At 44.1% G+C, this 12,525-nt stretch overlaps 1 long non-coding RNA gene across 1 annotated transcript in view; it reads left to right on the top strand.

The window, feature by feature from the left end:
• The window catches only part of LOC109395400 (uncharacterized), a 27,965-nt gene that overhangs the window by 12,215 nt on the left and 3,225 nt on the right, over positions 1-12,525 (top strand). The window contains exons 3-4 of the long non-coding RNA XR_002126648.1: positions 681-752; positions 6,095-6,213. This is a non-coding gene — a long non-coding RNA (uncharacterized LOC109395400). The remainder of the gene's footprint in view (positions 1-680; positions 753-6,094; positions 6,214-12,525) is intronic.

The following is a 12,525-nucleotide window of genomic DNA, read 5'->3' as shown; positions in this document are numbered from 1 at the left end:
GTGTGTGTGTGTGTGTGTGTGTGTGTGTGTGTGTGTGTGTATTCTTCTTGGCAGGGTGCATCCTTCTCCCGGGGGTGGGGGCTCTGAAGGCTCAGTGTGTGGTATCTTCTCAGGGTGCTGGGCGGAGGGCTGGACAATGGCTCTTCTGCTCTGTGAGTTCAGACCAGGCCCCCAGAGCACATTGCTTGGGCCTCCATGGACCAGTCTTCTCTGATAGCCTCAGACCTAGCCTTGCCCCAGAGCCCCTCATGTAGAAGCTGCATTTTTGTTCCTAGAATGCCTGCTTTTCTCTGACAATTGAGGCTTTGCTATTGGGTCATCTCACTGAGTCTCCTCTAGGTTCTTAGGCACAGTTTCTTAACTTTGGGGGGTGGGGTGCTCTTAGAACCTTTCCAAAGGTGATGAAAGCCTGGAAGCATCTATCAGAAGCTGCATGCACACATGCAGCATTTCCCAGACAAGCTCAAAGTCCTGGAACCTGGAGGCTGATGCCTGGGCCTCCAGGCAAGAATCCAGCCTAAGGAGGAGTTTTCTCACCAGAACTTTCTGCCTTTGGCACCAGAGTGCCACCCAGAATGCAGACACGCCCACTGTGGCCCCATGTCCATAGTAGGAGTGGCCTGGCTCGAGCCGCAGTGGCCACAACATGCACGCCAGTTTTCAAACCCCTTGTTCCACAGATGCTGGAGACAAATGAGCATGTGAAAAAAGTTCTTCCTGCTGGAGCCAGCTCCTCAGAGCCTCTTGTAAAGGTGAGCCCAGCTCTGCCCAGAAGGGATTCCTGCCAAGCCCGATAGCTCAGGACCAAGCACTTGGGGGTGGACAGCCCAAACATGTGCATGGGGGTTTTCATGCCACTTGAATTTTAAAGACAAATCACACATAACATTAATTTTTTTTATTTTTCTGCCTATTGTTTTTGTTTGTTGTGAAGAAGTTAATTATCAAGTAAACTTTATTTAAAGCCCCCTTGCCTCAGCTCCCAAACCTCAGCTCCTGGATGTTGGGATGGTATCTGCTGTAAGAAATGATCTCAACATAACAGAAACATAGCCTCTCACTGTTCTGGAGGCCAGATGTCCAAAATCAGCATGTCAGCAGAGCCACACTCCCTCTGAAGGCTCTAGAATCCTTCCTTGCCTCTTCCAGCTTCTGGTGGCTTCAGATAGCCCATGGCTGTGGCAGCGTCACTCCATTCTGTGCCACCATCTTCGCATGCCTTCCCCATCTCCCTGTGTGGTTCTTATAAGACCATTTGTCATTGGATTTAGGGACCGGACTACCTGGTGAATCCAGGGTGATCTCATCTAAAGATCCTTAATTACAGCTGCAAAGACCTTTTTCTATCTCTCCTTCTTCCTCTTTCTTTTTCTTTCTTTCTTTCTTTCTTTCTTTCTTTCTTTCTTTCTTTCTTTCTTTCTTTCTTTCTTTCTTTCTTTCTTTCTTTCTTTAAATCAGCTCACAATCACAGGTTCCATGGATTAGGATGTGGACATACCCTTTTGGGGGCCACCACTCAACCCACTACTGTATTGCTCATTTATATCCCCAGCATCTGAAAGTGCCCGGCACGCAGTCAGAGTTCAGCAGGTGTCACACATTTGGTCTGATGGTCTGGAATTTAGCCTTGCACCCAGGTGCTCTGTCTGCTCAATTCTGAATAAAGGTGTTTGGAATATGCCCAGTGTTTTCCTGGACTATGAAAATAGCTGCCAGACTAATTAGAGGAAATCATTTCTTGCTTTCCCTTAGGAATTTCTGTTAGGATATTTTATGCCATTGTTTCAGTTTAACACATTTTAAGCAGGCAGGAGTTATCTAGGAATACAGCAAGTGTGTTTAAAGGCCTTTTTTCTCCCCTGAATTGGGGTCTTCTCAAACACGCAGACTTTGAAGATAAGCTGGATTTTATTTCTGAGATAACCTTTTGTGTATATATTTTATAATATTTACTAGGATAAAAGCTATGCATTTATAAGAGTGCAACTATGTATTTATGTAGAGTTCATCTTGTTTCTGTCATGATGCATTTCATTGACACCGAACATTGACTTCCAAGTGTTCACTTAGATGACACATGTATGTAGGAAGTGACATGCTTTTTCTTTCTTTAAAATACAGCTGGTGTGACGCTCCTGACGGGGTAAGTGAGCAGAGATTTCCCATCCTCTGGAGCGCAGCTTTTGTATTAGAATGCACCGTGAAGTCTCTCCAGCCTCACTATCTGTATTGCTTCTCTCTGACAAGGTTAAAAGAGGCAATGAAAAGTCTGGTTTTTCCAGTAGGAGCTTTTGCAGACCCCTCCCCCTGTGTTTGTAATTCACACAGTACATACCTTGCAATTTCATGCAAGTAGTCATACTTTATTTATGAAATGCTTGTAATCTGGAATCCAAAATTAGGGAAGGCCCACATTCTTCATTCCCAATTCATCGTGCAGATCGGTTCAAGTTGCTTTATTCTCATTGTTTTCATTCCACGTTCTTTGAAATATCAGGCTTTGGGAGGGGGACAGCATGGGTGGGGAGCTTTATTAATCGTTTTTATCATCACTTATCCATTTTCCAATGAACAAGCCACAGAAGACTCAGAGGAGAGCCAGGGAAAAAGTAGGCTCCCTCTCTGCAATGTTCAAAACCTACCACGTGCTTCAGGAAACGCCAGAAACATGCACACTGGACGCCCAGCAAACAGCCAGTTTACAGGGGCACATGCATGGCGAGTCTTGAAGTTTCGGATGTATTAACAGCAGGCCTTTCAACTTTGTATAGTAATAAAACCCAGCAGCAGCACAGCATCTGTCAACTAAATAAGACCTCACTGGAGAGCCTGCCTATCACCCCTGAGGGAGGCCTGTAGACAGATTCCACGTTCAAGTTGAAAGGACAGATAGAACCTCATCCTCCTCATGCTCTGTTCTGAGGACACTTTGTAATTTTTTTCCTTTCCTGGAAGTATTTTAGCCCATATGCAGATAGACTGGCTCCTCTGTACAAACTGATCTACCACTGAGCTAGTGAGTCTCCTTGTTTCAAAGTGCTTTGTGTTTGATTTTTAAACTCCCTGACAAATCTATGGTTTTAATTAACTCCTTTGAATTCAGTTGTTTTCAACTCAAAAGTGCTCTTGGATAAAAATTTGCATTATCAGCTTGTGTCAGTGTGTGGTTTAAACCTGTGGTGAACTTTTTCCTTGCCGTAACTGGCTGCAGAAAGATGGGACATTATTATTACTTTTTTAGTCAAAGGGCTGGTTTTTCCTGCATATCTTTGTGATAGATACTGGCTGGGATGACTCTGCATGAAATTGGGCCCAGACCAGACAAGATTGGTGAACAACAGACTCTGGCTTTGGAAACTAACTGTGGTTGCATACGGGCACCAGCGCCTGGGACCCCATCTCCTTCACCATGCTTAGCTAGCCTTGCGATACAGGCTGAAACACCTTCAATACCTGAGTGTCGGGCCCTACCCATTAGCTCCTTCAATCTGCCACATACAGGATGTCCATATAATTTACTGTCCATGTGAGGACCACCTGGATGGAATGTCAGGACATCCCGCAAACAGGCACGTAGGTCCCCCCAGACAGATGGAACTCTCTGCCCCCCAGGCCATCACCAAAGGCTTTTGAAGGCCCCACCTGTGCTGGAATGTTGCTAAACATCACCCGCTGATCATTCTCATAAATCTGGTCATCTTTTCTTCCTAGAATCATCCAGGTTTTCCATCCCTGGTCCATCCAATCTCAGGAACTCACCATTTCCGGACCCCATGACCCTTTCACTACAAATTCCCTTCCCATCTTACAATGCTCTCACCTGTCTTTCCCACTTCCATCCACGAAGACCCTAATGATCGTTCAAGACCTAACTCAACGGGCTTCTTCCATGAAGGAAGAGCAGGTGGGGGACCTTTCTGTCACCTGCCCTCCCACAGAGCTCTACTTGTGTCCTCCTTGGGCAGTTGCCCCTTTCTGTTTTCTTACACTTTTATGTGTAGTACCATGTTCACTGCTGAACCTGAGAGAAGGGACTCTGAAATACTCACTGGATGTGAGCTCCTCATTTTATCTACCTCTCACTCCTTATTTGAATTCTGGTCTTTTGAGCATATTATTTCCTAAAGTGTGATAAGAAATAAGCATACGGGAAGATTGAAAGCCTTGCCATATTTGGCATTTGCAAGGAACAGACCCACACTCTTGATGAATTTGAAAGCTGGCATCTCCACTTAAGGGCTGTGCAATCTTGTGCAAGCTACTTAACCTTTCTGTGCCTATAAAAGAAGGAAAATCATAGTCCCTACTTCTTAGGGTTGTTAGGAAGACTGCATCCTCACAAAACAGAGCATGGCCATGTTAAATATCAATATTTTAGTTTTTATTATGTTTTGGCTGCATTTTCTATTTCTTGAGCCTTTATTTAGAACTTTGAGTTGCACTATAACTAAAAGAAAACCAAGAGCTTTTGGCACATGTCATGTGGTGAGGTCTTGTCCACCTATACATCAGGCACACCAGTGCTACCCACAGGAGAACTATTTCCTTGATGACCCAATGGACACTTGATGGGACAGAATGATGAAAGTGAGGGTTGGTAACAGTGAAAAGTCATCTTAAACACGAAGAGCTCACCGGTCCACTCTCACCCTCTCAGCCTGAGGTCAGACAGTTGAGGTGCTGGGGTTCTGCACATCTGTGTCCTCTTCTGCAGGACATGAACAAGAATAACACCTAGCTCTTGGGGTTGAAACAAAGATGAAAGGAGATGAAATATGTGAAGCATTTAGCACAGTGCCTAGCGGTACTCGGTATAGACCTGGTGTGTTCATGGCCTCTGTCTGGAAACATGGGGTTCCGACTGCTGTTGAGACAAGTGTGCTGGTGTCTTGGGGAAGGTGCCCTCCTATTTCCTTCAACTGTGGGGAGGCCAGTGCCAACAGCTGGAAGAACAGTCAGGCTCATAAGGATAAAAGAGTGGCTGTTGGCAACAGAAGTGGTGGCAAGTGAAGGCCATGAAGCCACCTGCGGTCCAGATGAGAAATCTTTATTGATCACCGAGGAGAGGACATGACCTCCTGGAGGCTGCCAGGAGAGAGGAGGTCAGAGGCACAGTTCTTCCAAGTGGGCGCTCCGAGCCAAGGCTTTGCACTAGCCTGGCCATTGCGTCCTGCACAGTGACTTCCCCTGACTGGTGGCCTGCATCACACACAGTACAGGACCACAGTCCAAGAAGCAGTCCTCTCTAGGAGCGCCTGCACCTAGAGCATACCTCTGTCTTGTTCCGCGAACCCCCCAGGGAAGGAATTCCACCAAGTTTTCTTGCCATTCATTAGCCACTTTTATGTTTGTCCTTATTAACACCCCATCCTTTCCTCATCTCTGCTCATGGAAAGCTAGCTAAGGTGGTCTGTGTTCCCCTGTCTGTCTCAGAGAACCCATATGGCACAGCTGTCCTCGGTTAATTTTCACTTCCATCTTAACCTTCTGCATTTATATATTTCACTTGGATTCTAACTATTAAAGCAGAAATAATGCTCGTGACCTTCAGCCAGGGCCCCACTGCTTCCCCACCCTCTCCCCTGTGGCTTGGCGAACCACTTAGTCTGGTCCTGTAATATCCTTATTTCTGAACTTCTCTTTCCCAGCAGGGAGATGACTAATGCTAAAAGCTATGTCTGACACCAAGCCTTCCCAGGCAAAGCAAGTGCTCATTGGAGACATACTTCCAAATCGTACTATCTGTGCTCAGAACCCAAGGTTAAATTTAGTTAAATAAAGAAGTCCCAACTTTGCCCCCACCCCCTTTAAATGCCGTCTCTTTTACCTCCCCGGAGATGCAATGAGGAAGATTTCAGTAGTGAGCCCGATAGTGCGTCTCAGTGACATCCAGGCAGAGTTCCACCGAGGGCGGTGGCTCTAGGACCCTGAGGGCAGCATGGCTGTGGAGTGGGCTTGCTACATACTCATCCTTGGCAGAGACCGCCCACATCAGCACTTTTGCTCTGGTGCAAGTGGATTTTAGTGGCAGCCTAGGGAGGGGCTGCAGCTGGTGTGGGGAGGTGATAAGGAGAACTTATGCTGTGTTCCTCAGCTCTTTCAGACCAGAATTTTCCCTGTGCTGCCATTCCCCCCTGACGTCTGGGTGGCTCAGGCTTTGAAGTTGTCACTACTCCCAGGCTGATGGCATGGAGGAGGCCAAGGAACTCCAAGGTACAATCACTTTTGTGGGGACAGTGTTCACAGCCTCCAAACACTCCTGTCCAGCCAAGCCTGGTCACTCCCGTGCCCTCCTGCAAAGTGGGGGGAGGGGGGAGGGGAGGGAACCTGGCTGGACAGATACTTGATCAAGCTACCATGGTAAACACTGGAGGGGGCCAGGTGCGAGGAGAGGATGAAAAAAGAGAGGAGCTGGGTGGTTGGACAAGTTTAGGGTGGAGTTGTTGCGCAAGAACCTGAAGGGTGGGCTGGAAATATGCAGTGTGCTATGGGATTGCCTCTAGGGAGCCCCTCTGGTTTGGGAGAACAGAAGTAAATGGTTGGAGTTACTTTGAAATCCCTTTTGTTGGCAGGACCTTTTTTGTCAGTGGCTCCATGGGGTTCAGGCTGTATAAAGATCACACATGTGAGGGGGCGAGGGCCCCTCATCTCCACAGGGCAGCTAGGGAAGGCCTTCCCCTGGGGCCCTGGAGGACAACAATAGCCCTGCAAGAAAAGTCAAAGGCTGAGGGGACATTGGGGTTTGGGACATATTGAACGGGCAAGGGTGAGAAGTGGCAGTGGTGATAAGGGGTGGCATTGGTTTACGTGCAAATGTGTTTGCTATTCACTTTATATTCTTCCACCAGGACAGCTGGATTCCTGGTGGCCTGGCTACCAGGCGGGGTGGGGACCATCACTGTGTCCTGGCTGGGGTTGTCTCTGGTGTTGGCAGCTGTAAATGGGAGGTGACAGTGCAGAGAATGCTGAAGTTTGACGTCCTTTTTATGACCGGCTTTTGTTTCTGGCATCTTCCTTTTAAGAAAAAGACACTGATTCGTGACTGAATGATTTCTACCCATGGAAAAAACCATCCTTGGAGGCCCTTGGTGGTTTCTATTTAACGAACATGTGGTTTTCCAAGGCTCTTTAGAAAGTGGCTGAGAGAAATCGGAACAAAAAAGTTAACGGTTTTATTTCTGTCTCTTTTTTCCTCAAAGATGAGCTTGAGATTCTTGCTTCAGGCCATATGGAGTGGATATTCCAGAAGGAAATTATATACTTCTCTCTGTTTTTAATCAACTTCTTTTCACATTGTCAAGTGGGCCCTTTGAAGCAGCTTTCTCCTTACCTCAGATCCTGACATGAATAATTGTTTAATTGCCTTTCCATCTACACAAGATAAGAAACCAGGTCTCAAAACTGCATAATTCTCTTAACCAAACAATTGCTCAACCACCCAGAGCAGGTTTCAAAGAAAGGAAAGAATTCCTTACATATGTTAATCATTTTATTCTTTTCACAGTGCTTGGCTCTGTAGCATTTTGTTAAATTGTATAATGCATACGAAGCACTGTATGTAACAAAAAAGTAAGATTTCATAACAATTATTGATTTGATTTTCCATATAAAAAACTGAGGCTCAAGGAGGGGAATTTGCAGCCTCAGATCACAGCAGTTAGGCTCAGCCCAGATGGTGGGGCTCAGACCGTGGTCTGTGTGCGCTCCCCTCTGCACCAGATGTCTCCTGGCACAGAGGCCCAGGACCACCTTGGATCCAGAGGCTTCCCAGTGGAGGTGGCCTGAGGCAAGGCCCACAGGTGTGCTTCCTCATCTAGGTTACCTGGCAATAACCTGGCTGTCTCCCCTCACAGGTTCAGGCTGAGACTTGTCTTTTTATCCCTCAGGCTGGGGCAGAGGTGTTGTTACATTCCTGGATTTTAAAAAAATGTAGGATGCTTTTTCTTTAAAAAAAAAACTGTCCCTGAAATAAGCTCCCAACCCATTTCTTTATTTTTAAAAAGCTGTTAGCAAATCATCATAGTAAGAGGCTGTCTTCAGCTTCAAGGGTGAAGGAGCTGGCTTGTGACAGCACTGCTGGGGGCTGAAGCACCCGCCATTGCCCCACCCTCCGCCAGAATGGAGCCCACCTGGGAGGAAGAAAGATAGAGGGCCCAGGATGTCCCCCCCACACACACACCAGCTAACCCCATGGGTAAGGGGTGCAGGGGAGCCTGAGAGAAGGGGCTGGGTGCAGTAGAGGGGTCTTGAAGAGAGGGCTTCATTTGCATCAAATGACACAATCAGCATGAAAGGGCAACCCAAGGGGTGAGAGAAAGTATAGTAAATCGTTCATCTGAGAAGGGTTTACTATCCAAAAGAGCCAAGCACCTGGTTGAGGCAGGGGTGGAGGCTGCAGAGGTCTACTCCCTTCCCTCTCACAATGGCCTCTGAGGAAGCTGCAAAGACTCCCCCCCTCCCCCCAATGGCTCTGTGGTGTACGGTGTGACAACCACTCACCAACATTTGTACGGTGACGCTGTGTCAGGAGCACAGTGGCCATAATGGGTGACACTCCTCCCAACAGCTTGTTCTCTCCCATAGTGACAGATCGCTTATTTCTCCACCTAGAAACTTGGGACCCCTTTTGGACCTTCCTTCAAATTCCTTTTTTTGGTCCTGAGTGATGGCATCTCAGTCCATTTGATGAGAACTGACATTTTCCAAGGTCAATAATTTATGATGCCATTGCTGACTCTGTTCATTAAGCCCCTCTACTTTCTTCAGTTCTCTCTGATGATTTAGTAAAGTAGGTCTCCATAGCCCAAACTAAACTATTCCAAACACATAATGAATATAATGGCTACACGTTTTACCTGTAGAAGAGATGCTTTACAAGTTCCCTATGGGGACGTCTCCTGGATGTGCGCATGGCCCAGATGCTAGAGGCACATGAGGTGAGGAACCCCATTTGCCTCAAGTCCACGGGTGGGGGATGGTTGAATACAAAGGGTCGTGGGCAATTTTTCTGCATGTGGCTCCAAGTTAGGCCTTCTGTAGGGCCTTTGAAATACCTTCATTGAAGATTTATATCCCTTCCAAACTTTTAAGGATTTGCACTCTCTTTACCTTTGGGTGTCTCACTGTACAAGGCTGGCCTAAGGGTGTCCCAGCCTTCTCCAGATAAATTATTCAGAAGTGAAAGGCATTTAATCTCTTTAAAGAAATGAGAAATCATCATACCTGACTAACTAGTGATTTGAATAAGAGATTTAAACAGAAAAAAAAAAGTCTTTGAAAATATCTTTCATCAGATGGGCAGATCCTTATTTTTTCTAATAATTTTATAAATGTCAAAATTCACTTAAACTATATGACCATTATTTGGAGTAAAATAGTGGGTTATGTCTACATTTCTGTTAATTATATTAATTTTCAGAACTCTATTTATATATCTATAACATCATAGAATGTCTATTCATGTCTTTAATTTTTCCAAGTATTGAGTGCTTGTTGGTTTGTTTGTCTTTGTTTTTTTTTTAAGTTCACCTGGAACCATAAACTTGATTTCAGGCAGCATTATTGGTTGACTCTTGCTTCAAAGTCAGCTAATTGGGCAGTTTGTTGGTTGCATATTCATCATCCATTTCCCTCCATCCTCACTGCCATCCACACTTCCTACTGCGGGTTCTGTAAAGTTCCAGGAAAGCTTTTTCAGGGGTTGAGCATGTGGTCTAGGTTAAGCCAATTACAGCCTTCCATTCTTCTGGACACAGACATTGGCTGCAGAGTGGACATGTGACCTAAGGAGGCTCAATCAGAATGAATCTTCAGATTTTTCTTGGAAAGACTGGGCAGGGATGCTCTCTCTTCTCTCCTGGATTAGAATGATGAAATACCAGCCCTGCGAGCTGCTGGAAGCCATAGGGGACCTTAAGGGTAGTAAACCTTAGAGGATGACACCAAAAAAGGGCAATGCAAAGAGCTGGAAAGAAATTGAATTCTTGGTGACATTGTTGAGTGACTGGATCAAGCCGTATGTGAAGCCAGTATAACCACCAGCATTTTCAGTTACTTGAGCTAACAAATTCCCTTAGTAGTTTAAAACTTTTTTTGTGTGTATAAAGCTTTCTCTTACTTGTATTCTAACTGATAGAGTTTATCAATAATAGATTAGTATACAGTTTACAAATCACATTATCCTACTTCATTTTTATATTTCTGCAGGGATATTCAGAAAGTTTGTTATTTCTCTTATTTTACTAGAAAAAAGGGGCCGTGAAGGCATTGCCTTAAGTGAAATAAACATGGTGGTGAAATAGAAAAATTATGTGAGCACAGAAAGTATGGACATATTTTGAAATTGTATCTGCGTCTTTTACAGTATTTGTTAACTGGATATAATAAATATTTGTTGAATGAATAACTAAATTGAAGAACAGAGGTGGGATGCTAAAAAGAGTGATAAGCTTTGTTTTAATTATTCATTCCTTTTTTCCAAAGGATTATTTACCAAATGCCTACTATGTACCAGGCATGAGACTAAGTGTTTAAATTAAGTACTCTTTGTGGCAGCACTTCCAGTGCAAAAAGGAAAAAGAAAAGAAAGGAAAAGAAAATTGTTAACATCTTTAACATTCTTACGCTCTTTGAAAAGTTTCAAACTGTTTAGAGATTCTTTATATTTAAAGTCCTACAATAATTTGCTAGAGAGGATCCTGTGTTTTAAAATCTTTTTTTCTCCATTGCTTGTATCCATGGTTTCCACCTCATTTACCTTGAGGACAGACACTTCTTGGGTAGAAAGACATGTGAGTGGTTGTATGTTGTAAGTGCTCAATGCAGTCTGAATAACTCACAAATATTGAATTGTAGCCTTCTCAATGTCTGAGTCTCTCTGACATACGTTAGGATGTCCGCTCATTCAAATCTCTGAGGGACCAGTAAAATTGAATTTTACTGTTTTGGTATGTATCATAGTAGATCAAACGTCTATACTTAATGGGAGAAGGCATTATATAGACTTGAGACTTTGTCAGATTTTAGAGTAACAAGAAAGAGAAGGGACGATCACCCTCTCGGATGAGGCACTGACCAGATGTCAGGAAGACAGCCTGAACTGTGATTCCCCTGGCTTGAGATGGACAACTGAAAGAAGACACAACTAAAACTAGAAAAAGCAAATGAAGAATACTTTCCAGAGAATCAAAATTTGTTACTCAAAGTCCAATCATGGCTGAATAATGGGGTGGAACACTTCCATCTTGTATCTCTTATTACTAAATGTACTAACATTCATCTGAGAGAAGGCGGGAGGCCTCAGTTCGCATACTTGAACACCATCCAAAATGTCTCATGTTTCTGATAATGTCCTGCAGGACCTTGAGCAAACTAACAATAAAAAAAGATGGATGACTGGATTATTCAGCAGGTTCTGGGTATCCTTTCAGAAACTTTAAAAATAGTTTCTGAAATGTTCATTCATAGACTTGGTGCTGTTTCCCCTTGGGTAATGTCTGTCATCTTTGAAGCTGAGTCTGCGTCAGCTGTCAGTGGCTTGATTTATTCATGGTAAGGACCATAGGCAGAAGCAGAATGGTGGGTGGCTGTTGGCTCTCACTGTCGCCCCCTCTGGCCACTCCAGAGCACAGTGAATCCTGGTGCTAGGCTCGCTGTGGTGTGGGCCGTGTGGATATGAGTGTGGGTGGCCCTGAGCAGAGTCCAGAGCACTGAGGTAAGTGGTGGGGGCCTGGCCGTCCACTACTGACTTATTCCTTATCTGCTATTCTGACTAGAGAAAAATAATGAGCTGTAAGTTTGCCAAGAGTGTGCAATGGAAGTGGGAGTTTTGCATAATACTGATAAAGTTGGTGTGAGATTTATGGACAATCAAAGCAACTTGGGAAATGCAACGTTTTGGTTTTTTTATGGAAAAACCTGAATTAACCACTTCTTTTTTGTTTTTAAGTTATAGTACTTGATTTTGCCTTTTTTGACAATCTATAAAGTCAATGCTGTGCTATTCTTTTATTTATTTATTTATGTATTTATTATTAGTTTCAGGGGGAAGGGATTAGACAGCATAAATTGGTAACGTCAATGCTGTGATATTCTAAAGGTATAAAATATTATTGACATGTTTAAACCATCTCTTTATCCCAAACAATCCCCAATGTCTCCCCATACCTGGTTTAGGACATTTTAGTGAGTTTATCAGTTGTTAACAATCGGGGGAACTTACAAGTGAAGATTCTCACTTCTCCTCAAGGTTTTTGAAGAAATTCTCAAAACTTGCACTTCTAGGTCTCACTCCTTTGACATCCTGAAGTTGAATTTGGTAAAAATTGTGCACACTACTATATCACTTAATACTTTTCAAAACATGTTTATTCACAATATAACAAGCAGAGGAGATTTCATTATTTTTACTTTATGGAGGACATTGATGTTCAAAGAAGTTGACCAACTTAGATCAGTTTGTAGAATTACTGAGTCTAGAAGAGAAAACTTATATTCTTAGGTTCAAGTTGTAAAATAACTTTGAAA

Source organism: Hipposideros armiger, unplaced genomic scaffold (genome assembly GCF_001890085.2).
Source record: "Hipposideros armiger isolate ML-2016 unplaced genomic scaffold, ASM189008v1 scaffold_467, whole genome shotgun sequence".
NCBI classification, from domain to species: Eukaryota; Metazoa; Chordata; class Mammalia; order Chiroptera; family Hipposideridae; genus Hipposideros; species Hipposideros armiger.
This window is presented reverse-complemented; position numbering and strand designations above follow the sequence as displayed.